This window comes from Arachis stenosperma, chromosome 6 (assembly GCF_014773155.1).
Source record: "Arachis stenosperma cultivar V10309 chromosome 6, arast.V10309.gnm1.PFL2, whole genome shotgun sequence".
In the NCBI taxonomy this organism is placed as follows: Eukaryota; Viridiplantae; Streptophyta; class Magnoliopsida; order Fabales; family Fabaceae; genus Arachis; species Arachis stenosperma.
Genome location: NC_080382.1, coordinates 122,543,078 through 122,558,982, shown reverse-complemented (window position 1 = coordinate 122,558,982; position 15,905 = coordinate 122,543,078). Strand labels below are relative to the sequence as shown.

Genomic DNA, 15,905 nt, shown 5'->3' with positions numbered 1-15,905 from the left:
AATTTATATGTTATTATTACATATATTTGTTTCACTAGTATTTCTAGAAAAGCATATTAGACAGTAAGGTAAGAAAACAAAAATGTCGAAAGACTGAAAATAGTCACGAAGCTAAGCACATAGAACTAAATAACAGATGCAGTTATATAGCACAAAGAATTTCTTTGAAGCATACATACATGGACTATAAGAACAGGACAATTAACTAGTGGAATTTTGTCGATATTCTGCAGAACACAACTCAAAGAGCTCAAATTAGATCAAGGAGTATGAATGAGAAAATGATTAGAAATAGAAAAATATATACTACCTTATATATGTCGAACCAGTATGTGTGCTTGACCGGATACATGACCCTTAAGCCAGAAAGTATGGGACTATGCAGAACAACGGCTCTTAATTGAGGCAACCTAGCTGCAAACTCTGACAAGCTTTATTTTCAATGTATGTTTCAAATTATCCAGTATCACTAGAAAGAGTTTTATCCAACTAATATCATTAACTAAAGTTTGTCTGGACAATTCATAGAAATAAAAAATAAAAAGATAATATTAATAGTTAAAAGAAGCAGAGATGAATGAAAGAGTTAGAAGTACCTTCCAACATCACCAGGCTTGACCAAACCAGAATTAACCCTAAGACATGGAACAGAAGCAGCAGTCTTGATCAAAAGTCTTAATCTTTACTTTATTTATAATTGGAACACATTAAAAAGGGAAAAATAATAATCCAATATTTTAGAGAAATCTAGTGCAAGGTTGTTCTAACTTACAGGGAGGATCCCAATAGTATGATGTATAAATAAATGATAAGAGAAATATCTGAGAAATTCAAATTATAACCATATTCTCATGTTACTGTCTTGACTGAAAAAGATTCTGAAAGAACAGTTGTAACACTGTCATGACATAAACATATTTAACTACCTAGGTTCTTGAAGGAACTAAATAATCCCGGGCACCTTCTGGCGTGGATTTAGACAGTATTGGAGCTTCAATCTACCTTATGACCAGAAAAGGGTAAAGATCAACACTGGAATACCAACCGCCAAGTATCAACAACCGAAGTAAAGTAGCAAGGGAAGGTGGAAACATGATAAATCATTAAAGAGAGAAAATAGCCGAAATGATGAACTAACAATCAGAGAACAGTACCTCAACAAAACCATGGATGTCTTCTAGATATCTCCGAATGAGTTTAACAACTTTATGTCGCAGCAATATGTTGAAACTCATTTGTTGCCGCCGTAGATCAAGGCATCGATACCTTCCAACAAGTAATCATAAACAATAGATCTCCAACAAGTAATTAGAAAAATACAAAATACGAACGAATAGAAAAGTTAGGGTTTGCGATCTACCAGCTGGCGAAGGGAATCTGACAAAGAAAGCGCTGATCTGGAATGAAAAGAAGCTCAGAATCTGACGGCGACAGATCTTCTACGGTGGCGGTGGAGGCTGTGTCTGTGTAGGGGCTGCGGTGGCTGCGCCGCTTAGGGGCTGCGAGGCTGTGGGGGTTGCGGGGAGCTGCGAGGGCTGATGCGGGGGCTGCGTGGCTGCCGTGGCGGCAGAGACTGCGGTAGCTGTTGGCGGCGGGGTGCAGGGCGAAGAGTTGGAGGGATGAGCCTTCTACAGCGTTCGAAAACTAGGTGTGAATGGAGCGTGATAAAACTAGGGTTTTCAATATTTCTGACGGATTTCATTTAAATTACAGACGGATTTTTCGTCTGTAATAATTTAATAAAATGCGCGTTTTGTCTACTTAATTACAGACGGAAAATTCGTCTGTAATCATTCTACGAAAAAAAATTAATTTTTTCGACGAAATTATCGACGGATTCTCTTTTCCATCTGTAATTTATGCTAATCCATTTTTTTGTTTTCCGACAAAAAATCCCTCTGAAATTCCCTCTGTATTTCCGTGGGATAAAATCCGTCGGAAATATCTGTCTGTAATAACTAGTTTTCTAGTAGTGTATAGTGATAACATTTTTTATAAAGGATAAATATAAAGGGTAACTTGTATATTTAAAAAAGGTAATTTATTTTAATAAAATGATTGGCAACTAAAATTATACTATTATTCTGATTTTAGTTTGGTTACACTTCTATTTTATTTATTTATTTATTTATTTTTTTGTGACTACGCCTATTTTATTTTAATCTACATAAATCAATTAATTAAATTTAATTTATAAATTCACACATAAATCGAATTTACTCAAGTTATTGACAAATTAGAGTTTTATTTAATTTTGTTTAAATGAAAAATTAAAGAACTCTATTTAATTTTTTTATTAATATTTTTGCTCTTCTCAATTCTATGTATATGTTAGTAAAAAATAATTGAATTTAAAGAAGAAGGTTGTTCGAATTATTAAGTAAGCTTTCAGAAGAGAAGTTGCACTACAACATTTTTGAGTTATTGCAACATATGCGATTAATAACTCTTAAAAAGTGTTGTCTAAAGAGGTTAAAAGCATCACTTAAAATTTATTGCAAAAAAATAAAACTAATACAACACCTTGTTAATAAGTATTATTTTTGATTAATTTAAAAAACATATAAAAAACGTTGCTTTAATAAATTAAACAAACAACATTTATAATATTTATATATTACACTTATTAAATGTTGCTATATTAAATATACAAAAACAACTATTATAAAAATAATATATTACTTTTTTTAAAAGTTGCCTTTAGATTTATTTTAGTCTTCACGTTTCAAGTGTTGTTTAAAATTTTTTAATATTTTTTAAAAACCAAAAATAAACTATATTGTGCAGAGAAAGAGAAAAAAGGGAGAAGAAAACTCCAATCCATTCCAAAACGTTTCGTTCCTAAAACCACAACCCTAACAAAATTCCTAAATTTTTCAATTAATAAAATCACAAAATCCTCAATCCATTCCAAATGTTTCGTTCCTCTGTTGTTCTTCAATCCATTCGATGATGACGCGCGTTTCTTTATTGAGCTTCGATCTCAATCTCTGCTCGCTAATGAGCTTCGATTTGTTCTTCTCGTGAATGTGCTTCGATCTTCTCTGCTCGTCAATGTGCTTCGATCCTCTGCTCCTCTCCTCGTTGAGCTTCGATTCTCTACTCGTTGAGATTTGATCATCTGCTTGTTGAGCTTCGATCATCTACTTCTCTTTTCGTCGAGCTTCGATCCTCTCTGCTCGCGTTCATCACCACTAGTCACTGTTCGATTATCACTGCTCGTGTTTTTTGTGAGATTCTCGTTTTTGGCATTCTTCTACAGGTATTGATGATTCTACCATTCTTTTTTCTGCTCTATTTTAGCACCTGTTTACATATCCTTCCCATTGACAAGTTTAGGTCACGCAAATAGCATTCCTGTTGTTACTTTGAATTTGAATTGTTTGAGAATTATTTCACTTTATATTTGTTCCTTATGCCTTATGTTTGTTATATTTATCACTAAGCTTGTTATTCAGCTTTGCGCTCTTTCTGTTTGTTATATTGTCTCAGTCATTGGTTACTCTTTCTTCTATCTTTTGTTTTTCTCCAAGTACAAATAAGTAGTTTCTTATATTAAACAGGGAAAGTATTGTATGGTGATTGTGATGACGTTGGTGTTGGAGCAACAGCACTATAGGGAGGGTGAGAAAGTGGTGATGGTGTTTTTGGAGGGTTTGGGTGATGGTTGTTGTGGGTAGCAGGCGAAGGAGCTTGAGAAATTAGTGATGGAACATATGGAGGATTAGGTGATGGTTGTTATAAGCAGGGGAAGGAGCCTGTGGTGGAGTTGGAGTATGATAAGGTGGTTGAGAAATTGGTGTTGGTACATATGGAGAAGGTGATGATCTTGGTGTTCCTGGTGGACTATTGGAGCATATGGAGGGTTATGGCCAGGGGAAGCAGCTTGTGAAGGAGGGGGATGATGATTAACTTAAATAAAATTTACTACTTTTCTGCCAGTATTTGAATTGCCTATGTGCTTCACAAAATAATTTCTTTAGAATCTCTATTTATCTGTGTAACGTGTCTTATTCAAATTTGCAGGCTGCTTTTCTGTCAGCTTTGGTTGGATCAGAGGTTGCATATTTTGCTGCACAAGCTACAGTGGCAACTCTCTCGGAGGCTTACGAAACAACTAAAAATCATCGATCATTCCCAAAAAACACATCACTATAAGGTGAGAATGGTGAATATCTTTGGCTTAAGATTACGAGCTTCTGAATCAATTAAGATAATGGTCATAATGGAGGTTATCTTGAAATGGATGGATCAATCTTTATCATGTACTTATTGGACTAGTTTTTGAAACGTGTTTTTTCTAAATTATGTGAATCTATACACTGTGCTGCAATTTTTTCCGTTTGTTTTTCTTCATCCCCTCTTCTTCTGGAGCTGATATAGTATGTTCATGTGATTCTCAACAGAAAGTGAAGAATTTAACTTATTAACTCATTTTTCTCAGTATAATGCTGGCTTTGTTTTTGATGCAGAAGCTGGTATTAAACCTTAGCTTGTTAATAAACATTTCTGCAACTGACCTTTTCTTGAAAATAGCAAGACCCGCCGCTTTGACGCTTATGAAGATCCAGAATATGGAATTTTAAATTTTAATGATGTCACTTAATTTGAATTTGTGAGTTTTAATCAACTATCTTATCATATTGATTAAAAAGTTTCTCTTTATTTTGTTTAATTAAAACAGTGGTGTTGGTGTATCTTTACTCTGTTACTTTGAGATTTTTTCATTATAAATTTGGAGATTGAAGACTGTGTCTCTAACTAATAGCTTAAACTTTTAGGATAAGTGTTTATATGATAAGGTATCGGAGTTTATATAATTTAAAGGTCTATGCAAAACTCATAGCCTGTTAGAAAAAATTGGGATTGCATGTTGGATTATTAGGTCTTGTGTTATGCTAGAGTTTCAACCATAATCTAACTTCTTTCATTCAGAAACAGGATAAGAAATTATGAAAAGAACAGTGACTATTTGTGTTTTGTTTATGATGACTGTGACTATTTTGATACAATCACTTGCAACATTAAAGACAGCTAGAAGTATTTGATTTTTGTAACAGAGACCTCAATGTATGATTGGTTGACAAATTGACATTAGAGTATAATTGTGTCGAAATTCATTTCCTCTTTGGCATAACTGTTAATCTTTTGTTGCAAAAAATTAGCTACCATTTATGATTCCAATTCCTTCATGTAGGCAGTGGAAATTCATGGCTGCAACACGATTTTAATTCAACAAATATTTCTGGCATCAATGAATACATGCAAGGTCCTTTATATTCCGTATTCCCTACGAAACTTCCTCTGTGCAGAACCTTTTTGAGTTTATATGCTCAGGGCCTTTGCTAGAAAAAATAGGTGTGACGGCAGAGATGGTTGCAGAGTACATAGATAAGTGGTTGTTATACGGTTGGCTGCTATCTCAATTGTTTCAATTGAACGAGTTGTACTTAACAGTGCCTCAAAAAGCTAGGATCTATCAATATTATATACCGGTCTTCCTCTGGTGTGAAGATCAGATTAAGCAACATCGGTCGACATTCAAAAATGAAGAAGATGTACCTCCTTTAGTGGTGTGTATTGCACACTTCTTTCTTCCCTTATAATGTTTCATTTTCTTTTATACAGCTTACTATTAATTTCCTTAATCTATACCGAATATTAGTGATGATCAATTAATCATAAATATTTCTGCACTATTTCTCAGATTGGATTTAGTGCTCCCCAAGGTTGTGGAAAGACGACCCTTGTCTTTGCTCTTGATTATCTTTTTCAGAAGACTGGCAGGTTTGCTTTAAACTTCGAAGCAATCGTGTATATTTATTATCCTTTGTTGTACTAATTACTGTCTGAAAGTGAAGTGCGCTAACATATGACTGATACATCATATGGTGAAATTCTCAGGAAGTCGGCAACAATATCTATAAATGACTTTTATTTGACGGCTGAAGGTCAGGTATAAGAAAGCCGTAATCACCTCGTGCCTTTTCCATTAGTGCCACCATCTTGATCTTTTTTTGTTTTGTTTTGCTGACAAATTATGTATTTTGGTTGCAGGGTAAACTAAGAGAAGCTAATCTGGGAAATTCCCTTCTTGAGGTAGTTATCCACATGATTTGTCGAAGAGTAGCGAGTGATTAGTATTGTGTGGAGATATGTTTTGATTGCTTAGAATTTTTGTTTGCCTTGTTGCTTTCCAGTTCCAAGGAAATGCAGGAAGCCACGATCTTCCTTTGTCTGTTGAAACCTTAACAGCTCTGTCCAAATTGACAAGAGAAGGTTTGGACAAAATTTAGTTGTTTATTTTTTTATTTTTTCTTCAAGTATTTTATTCATAATTCATTGTCATTTGAAGTTTTCAGGTATGAAGATAAAGCCACCTCGATATGACAAAGTAAGGGCTTAGCTTAGACATATTTTCATTATTTTGATACATTTTTGCTTCATTGTTGCTGATGCTTATTTCTCTGCCTCTGCAGTCTGCATTCAACGGAAGAGACGACCGTGCTGATCCTTCAACTTGCCCAGAGGTCGAAGGACCCCTTACGGTAACATATTATCTATTGTAATTCTTAATCCCTTTTCTTTTTCTTTTTTCGTGACAGATTAATGTCACGTTGTAATCGATGAAGTAAAGGCAAACAGACCAAATCTTACTGATGTCGATTAACATGAATTCTTTATAAGGCTCTAAGGTTGGTGATATCCAGCTTTGGAAAAAAAATGGTTTTCTGGCTGAACTAAACTTAAGAGTATAATGAAATTTTTGGGGTTAGCCCTGCCATGAAACAAATACAGATGTCGAGTTTTTATTACTTCAATTATTGTGCATGAATGACTGTCTAGGTTGTGTTATTTGAGGGTTGGATGCTCGGCTTCAAGCCTCTTCCTACGGAAGTTGTGAAGGCTGTTAATCTTCAGGTCAGAAATAGAAGTTCATATTTAGTTTTCCATGGGGAGGGAAGCTCACAAGTGAATCTATAAAGTTCTTTTCACCAACTGTCATTTGGACAAAGTTCAATTCAAGCCCAGAAAATTATGAAATTTTATATTCTGCATTCAAGGATTATTACAAGGTAATCCCAGCAGCATGGTACATTAATAAATCATGCTTTGCTAAGGGTAATCTCAGTAGGCTTTCTAATTCTTGACCTTTGAATATTATTCTTGCAGGTATGGTTGAAGTTGGTAAGCAAATTCGTTAAAGAGACTGATGAATCCTAGATTTCCCGGAATCTCGAAGCTCAACATAGATATCTGGTGTGGAGAGCAGAAAAGGTAATTTGCCTATTTTGTTTCTGACTTTTTAAATGACTGGTGATTTTCCATAAGAATATAAATAGATGTCATAGTTATGATGGTTTATGATTTCAATAATTCAGAGAGAAGTCACTTTCTAGTTTTCCACCTATGAAATAGAATTACACAATTTTGATAAACATTATAGTCTTGCTTGTATATGATGGGAACATCCACTATCTTTCAAACAATAAAATGGATGCTTTTCAGTTCAAGTTTTGAACTGTTACACACTGAGCAACCAACCTAACAAGAACTTGCGTTTTAGTATTGTCCATGTCTAATTCTTATTAACTAAAAATTTGGTGAGTAAGATCCTGGACAGAGTGTTTTGAAGAAACTGATTGGGGAAACACTTGCAAAGGTAGACCAAATTTGAGGTTAGTCTTATTCTGTTACATCCTAGTGCTACAGATCCTTAATTCCTGTTTTATCCCATAGGATTTGCTAAGAGGCTTTCTCTTTAATGGAGTTGACGTACTAGGCAGCAAAACGTTCAACGATTATTTTCCGCACTACTGCTCGAAGGATGGTTATCTGAATAATAAAGGCAGCATAATTGGGAAGTCTTTTGAAAATCGCCCATGGGACAAGAGAGGAGAATTCCTTGGTAATATCTTTTGAACCAAGTTTCGTCCTATTGCTGCTTTCTTTCATTTTCTTATTAGAGTCTTGTTATTTTTGCTCCATTGGCATCATTGGAGTATTTTAGGTGAAGGAATTATACCATAGGGAAGCCTCCTGCAGATACCATAGATGTTACTATGCTATATTAACAGAAGCCACCTGCAGATACCTCTGTTACCATTCTTCCACTAATGTCTCTTATATTGATGGAAATCACCTTGCCATTGAAGTTTAGCGATCAACTCGAAATCGCAAAATATTAATTAGTTTCAGCTTGTATTTGGTCAATCTATGACATCTTTTTGATAAATATTAATTACTATTTTGTTATGACAATTATTGTTAGACAATAATTTTATTATTTTGTTGAGAATTATTGATGAACATGTATTTGAAATACTAATTAAACTTTTTAATATCTATTTTAATTAGAATTTTATTATTAGTTATTTTGTCTCTTTTATAATTTTTTTCTATTGTGCACAAATTTATTTATTAATTAAAATAATTACACATGTATAAACAAAAAATTTATTATAAATTTTAATTTTTTGTATTTTTATTACAAAAATAATTTTTATTTTTATCAAAAAGGCAACCCTTTTATTAGTTGCATATTTTGAATATTAGACAACACTTGTATGGTTGCATATCCAAAAGAAAAAGCAACACTTGTATAGGTTGCATATCTAAAAGAAAAGACAACACTTGTATAGGTTGCATATCCTAAAGAAAAGGCAATATTTTAAAGGGTTGTATATTCAAAACTAATAGGCAACACTTTAAAGTATTGCAAATTCAAACTTATAAGCAATACATAAAAGGGTTGAATTTTATTGTAAATAGGCAATATTTTTTAGTAGTGGTCAAAATATGAAAAAAGACAACATTGCAAAAGTGTTGTCTCAAAGACACCTTTGAAGTGTTGTTGTTTTTTAACCAAAGGCAACACTTACCAAATGTTGCTTTTGTTGCTCTCAAAAGCAACGCTTTTGAAACCAAAAAGTGTTGCCTTGATCTAAGGCAACGGCTGCATATGCAACGCCACCCAAAAACATTACCTTAGGTCCAAAAGTGTTGTCATAGATCAAAAGCAACCTTTTGTCAGCCTTTAGACAACACTTTTTAAATGTTGCCTCAACCTGAAAATGTTGTAGTGTTGGTGTCGAAGGAGGCGTATTTGGGGACATTGAGTAAGAGTTCAATTAGCTCAACAAATCAAGGAGTTACTCGAGTAATGGAGATCGAAGCTTTTTTTAAATCAAATATTATTCTACAACTGTCACATGATTAGGCAAAAAAGTGGGAACAGTTACCTACGTTTTCGTACATGAGGGAGTGTCATTTCAAATTGATCGGTTAAAGAAATGACTATATATACTAGAAGGTTCGAAGATACAAGGTTAAAATTTTGCTTTAGAAATTACTCACGCACACTCACATTTCAGCGATTTTTTGAGTCTGTTTCGAGTCAATTTTTTGTAGGATTCCTTCCACTTGTTTTTACTTTTCATTTATATTTTCTGCAAACTTTACTTTTCTCACAAATTTATCTTTTAAGTAACATTTAATTTTCTTGTTTAATTTTACATTTCCGTATTGTTATTTTCAAAATTTTTATTTATTTGTTATCTTTTCAGTCTTTTCCTCTAATTTTGTCTACTTCGAGGGTATTTGATGCACTTCTAGAAAACTAGTACTCGCAAAAGAAGAGTTGGTTTCGCTCCTAAACCATTAAAATCGAACCACCATTGATTTGTTAAAAATCGACAAAACAGTATGTTATGTTGGCTGTATTATTAGATTTACGAGTTTGTTTGGGTGTTCTTAAATTGTTTTAGAAAAATATTTTTTTAATAAAAAATATTTTTTATTTTTAATGTGTTTAGCAAAATTTAAATAGTGAAAAAAGAATTTTTTTTTACTTTTGAAGAAAGATATTTTTAACATTATAAATAAAAAATATTTTTATATTTTATTTATATATATTTTTTATTAAAATAAAAAAGAATAATATATGTTATATAAAATAAAAAAATCCAATTTTATAAAAAAATATTTTTTATAATATCTCAGGTATTAATGAAACTAATTTAGTAAAATTTAATTGTCTAAATTCTCGGACGATTACTCCAAAAGATCAAGTTTCTTTTGGATTTTCACTACAATATTTTTTGTTTAAGGTAATTCTTATTCGAAGCAACGTTTCATAAAAGTTGTCTTAGATAAGCAAAGACAATATTTTTAACAAGTTGTCTTTGCTATCAAAAATAACAAAATTTTTGACTACCTATAAAAATAATTGTCTTTAATATCTAAAATAACATTTACTAAATGTTGCAATATAAAAATTTTAAGAGAACACTTCTAAATAAAAATATAACATTTTATAAGAATGATCAAAAAAATTTAATAAATAAAATTTATAAAAAGTTACCTAAAATTGTTCATAATTAATAATTTTAAAAAGAAATTTTTAATCAATATTCCTTCAAATTATTTTTTCTATCAAATAATTTGAAAAAAAAAACATTTGTTTCACAGTTCATTTGAAATTGAAAGAGTCCTAAGCCCTAAATTACCAAGCCACCGAAGCCAATAATACACCCACGCACAAACCCTTTCTCTCCATTTTCTACTATCAGCTCCAATAATTAACAACGCTAACAGCAACAGTAACTCAACACACGGTCCGAGTCAGTTTTTATTCATATTTTTGTCAGAAATTAAAAGCTTGTTAAGTTTTTTAAATAAAATTACTAAATTGATGATAAATAAAATTTTAAATAAATACATCTTCAATTTTTATGATGCTGGTAGGAAAATGTAAAGAATTTTCTTATATTGGATTTGCTGTTTTATGATGTTTTTGCATATTTACTTTGATTTAGGATTTTGTAGGAGTTAGTATTTTATGATACGAAGACGTTTAGGACTTTAGATTAATAGGTTATTTGTTGTTTGATCACTGGTGAGTATGGTTGGACGAGGATTATGAAAGTTTGGGCCTTGAGAGACAACGACATGATTGGCTACATGTCTAACAAGAAGAATATAGAGATCAACCCTAACAATGATATTATGGAAAAATTGATGAAGAGAACGGAAGCTGATGAAATTGGGCATTTATTTTTTTTTTGTCAAAGTTCATGAGAAATTATGTTTTTTTTTTTGTTGTTTAATTATGTGTATTTTTATTTGAATTGGTAACTGTAGATGTATTTAAAATTTATTTAGTTGAATTTGAAACAACTTTTTAATTTAATATATATGCAATATATTAGCTTATTAGCTTTTTTTTTTCTATCTATTAAATTTAGTTTAAATAGTTAAATTTTATTAAAGTGTGCTATATATCTTTTCAGAAAGACAATCTTAAATAAATTTAGATTAGTGTTGCTATAGATATCTAAAAAGGCAACATAAAAAAATAACCAGAAAAATTTATACAAGTGTTATTTTAGGTATATAAAAAAGTAACTTAAAAAAATTTATACAAGTATTGCTTTATATATTAGAAAATACAACTCATAAAAAGTATTGCAATAAAGTAGTTTTTTGTGTTGTGTTTGGGTCCTCTAAGACAACCCTTATATAAAGTTGTTTTTTTAGTAAAAAAGACAACGTTTTTTAAATGTTACCACGAAAACGGTTCTCTTTGATGCAAAAAAACGTTACCTTAGACCAAAGATAACGGCCGTATAGCCAACCTCCCAAAAAACGTTGTGTTTTGTCAAAATATGTTACCTTTGATCATTAAAAAAAAATTCTTTTAAAAAATATATAAATTATAATTTCTAAAAGACAAATATTTTTTTAATATTTTTATTTTTATTAATAAAATTTTGTTAAATATATTAAAATAAAATATTTTTTTAACAACTTAATAACACCCAAATAAACTCATAAATTTAATAATATAACAAAGTAACATCCATAGAATTAAGAAGCGAAAAATTATTAATAAAAAAATAAATAAAAATCTTTAATTTGTTATTTAAACAATAAATAAATAGAGCTCTTTAATTTGCCAATAGGTTGCACGCGTATTAGTGTGTGACTTAAACAAAAGCCTATCTTTTTCCCATCTCACTCGACCTAAGTAAATTCAAAGTAAATTTTCTTTTCTCTCTCAATCGTATTAAATCGAACTAAGTAAATTCGATCTATTTACTTCGATAATTTACAAGTAAATTAAAACAGTCTGATTCGCTTTATATGTAAATTTACATATTAAACTTAATTAATTTAATTTATATAGATTAAAATAGAACAAGCATGCAATTAAATTAAAATTAAAACAATGGTGTAATTTTAGTTGCCAACTATTTTATTGAAATAAATTATTCTATATTTAATTTATTTTGTTGAAAATATTTAAGATTTAATTATTTTGTTGGTCCTATAACTTTGTAGAATTTTCAATTAGATCTTTATACTTTTTTTCCTTTTAATTGAGTTCTTGCACCACATTTTATTTTTAATTGGGTCCCTATATTTTTTTTCTTTTTATTTGGGTCTCTGCACCAATTTTTTTTTAATTGGGTCCCTATATAATTAAACCAATTACTATTAAGAGGGACTTAATTGAAAAAAAAAATTGGTGCAGGGACCAATTAAAAAGAAAAAAAGTATAAAGACAAAATTAAAAATTTTGTGAAATTATAGAAACCAACAGAGTAATTAAACTAATATTTAAATAATTATTCAAAAAACCAAAAAAAAATTAGGATAAAATTTGACTTCTAGATATATATGTTTTAGAATTTTCAGCTATTTGTCTTTGAAAAAGAATCGCACAATAAAATATTTGTTACAAAATTTTTAAATTTAAAAGATGAAAAATATCTCTTTTGTTATGAAAATAAGGATTAGGGTTTGAGGGAAGGAGAAGAGAGAATAGGGAGAATGATAGGTAATTCTATTATTGATAGTATACATTAGAGAATATAAGAGAGACTATTTATAGTCAAGGGTCCAACTCTTAGCCAATGGCCCAACTCTTAGCCAAGGGTCCAACATCTCACTAGGACATCCACAATAAATATATTTATAACACTCCTCCTTGGATGTTCCTAGTAATAATATATAGTATACTAGTGCCTCATTAAAAAAAACCCTACTAAATAAAATATAGTGAAGAAAAAAGAGTACATTGTTTTGTAATACGTTAGGTAGCTTCCTCGTTAAAAACCTTACTAGGAATAACCCAAAGTGGGATAAAAACCATGGTTAAGAAAAAGAGTACAGCCCGTATTACTCCCCCGATAATTACATCACTTGATATCTCTTAGTCGATGCATTCCTATCTTGTATACTAACTTCTCAAATGTTGAAGTAGGTAGTGTTTTAGTGAAAACATCTACTAAATTATCATTAGAACGGATTTGTTGAACGTCTATATCACCACTTTGTTAAAGATCATGAGAGTAGAAGAGCTTTGGTAAAATGTACTTTATTCTATCTTCTTTGATGTATCCTTCTTTTAGTTAATGTATGCAAGCAGAGTTATCTTTGTGTATGACTGTTGGCATTTTCTTCACAGGTAAGTCACATATATCTTGGACATGTTGGGTGATTGACCTAAGCCAAACAAATTCTCGAGTTGCTTCATGAATTGTTAATATTTCTGCATGATTTGAGGATGTTACAGTTAGTTTGCTTTGTTGAGTGCCAAGATATAGCTGTGCCTCCACATGTGAATAGATAACCTATTTGTGATATGCCTTTATGTGAATAAAAAAGAAAACCTGCATTTGCATATCCAACTAATTGAAATGTTGATTCGTTGGAGTAAAATAAACCCTTATCAACAAATCCTTAGAAATATCTTAATATATGTTTAACACCATTCTAATGTCTTCTAGTTGGACAGGAGCTAAATCTTGATAACAAGTTTACTGAAAAAGCTATATCTGGTATTGTATTGTTAGTAAGATACATTAGTGCGTCAATAGCACTAAGATAGGGTACTTCAGGACCAAGGAGCTCCTCGTTATTTTCACATGGTCGAAATGGGTCTTTATTCATATCTAGTGACCTCACCACCATTACAGTACTCAATGGGTGTATCTTGTCTATGTAAAATTTTTTCAAAAGTTTCTCAATATAAATTGACTGATGGATGAATATACCGTCCTTCAAGTGTTCAATTTGTAAACTAAGACAAAATTTTGTTTTACCAAGATCTTTTATTTCAAATTCTCTTTTTAAATAATCCACAGTTTTGGAATCTCTTCACGTGATCTAATGATGTTTAAATCATCAACATATACTGCAATCATAACAAATTTGGATTTAGATTTTTTTTTATGAACACACATGGACATATACGGTCATTTTTATATCCATCTTTCAATAAATACTCACTGAGACGTTTATACCACATAATCCTAGATTTTTTTAATCCGTACAGGAATTTTTGAAGTTTTACTGAACAAAACTCCGGAGAATTATTGTATGCTTCATGCACTTTGAGTCCTTCAAGGACTTTCATATAAATTTCTTTATCAATTAAGCCGTATAAATAGGCTGTAACAACATCCATTAGGCGCATGTCAAGTTTTTTACGCACATCCAGACTAATCAGATATCTTAATGTTATTGAATCCACTACAGGAGAATATGTTTCCACATAGTCAATACTGGATTTCTGTGAGAACCCTTATACTACTAGTCGTGTTTTGTATCTTTTTATTTCATTTTTCTCATTTCGTTTGCGCACAAAAATTCACTTGTATCCCTTTGGTTTTATACCTTCAGGAGTTTTGACTATAGCACTAAAAACTTCATGTTTTCTAAGTGAAGTTAATTCAGCATGAACTACGTCTTTCTATTTTGGCCATTTATATCTCTGTCTGCATTCTTTGAGAGATTTTGGTTCATGATCCTCATCTTGCTTTACTATTTCTACAGCAATATTATAAGCAAAAATATTGTTAACAACAGTATTCTTTCACCCCCATATTCTTTCAATAGTGACATAATTTATCGAGATCTCTTCATTTTCAGGTACTTGAACCTCTTCAGAGGTATTATCGATAGTTATGTCTTCGAATTCCCTTTGAGTATTTTTCTCTATATTGTGACTATCATGATTGATTATCTCTCTCATTTTTCGGGAATTTTTATCCTTAGAACCGATTGGTCTTCCATGCTTTAGGCGTAGATTGCTTTCATTTGCACTAACAATTTGACCTTCCAAAATACTTGTTTTTATTAGTGCATTTGCAGCTAGAATGTGAGATTTTGTTACTCTCTTTAGGTCAGTAAATACGTCTAGCAATTGGTTTGCATATGAATTAACCTTTGTACTTCTATTTTACATTGTCTAATGCGAGAATCTAAATATAATAACGACAATGTAATCCAAGTAATTTTCTTTTTCAAATGCTTATTTTCTCCCCATAATTTTGAAAATTTTATTTCATCAAAGTGGCAATCAGAAAATCTTGCCTTATACCAATCGTGGTTTCAAGATATTTTATAATTGACAGGGATTCATAACCAACATATATCCCCAATCTTCTTTGGAGTTTCATCTTTGTGTGTTGTGGTGGAGTAATTGAGACATAAACTGCACGTCCAAATATACTAAGATTAGAAATATTTGGCTTCTAACCGCAAGCCAGTTGTAAAGGGGAGGATTTTAGGTAACTTGTTGGTCTTAAGCGTATAAGTGCTGCAGCATACAAAACTAGTATGCTCCCATGCTGAAATGAGTAGTTTAGTTCTCATAAGTAATGGTCTAGCTATTAACTGAAGGTGTTTAATCAATAATTCTGCTAGACCATTCTGAGTGTGTACATGAGCAATAGGCTCTTCTATAGTAATTTCAGTTGACACACAATAATCATTAAATGATTGTGACCTAAATTTACCAGCATTATCAAGGTGTATTTCCTTTATAACATAGTCTGGAAAATGAGTTTTAATTTAATTATTTGAGCTAACAATCTCGCAAACGCCATGTTGCGAGT

The 15,905-nt window shown here is 31.2% G+C and overlaps 2 pseudogenes; both read left to right on the top strand.

Moving 5' to 3' along the window:
• The first annotated feature begins 3,587 nt into the window (after nt 1-3,587).
• Nucleotides 3,588-6,921, top strand: LOC130934513 (D-glycerate 3-kinase, chloroplastic-like; annotated as a pseudogene).
• A 26-nt stretch (nt 6,922-6,947) lies between these two features.
• Nucleotides 6,948-7,923, top strand: LOC130934512 (phytochromobilin:ferredoxin oxidoreductase, chloroplastic-like; annotated as a pseudogene).
• The last annotated feature ends 7,982 nt before the right edge of the window (nt 7,924-15,905 follow it).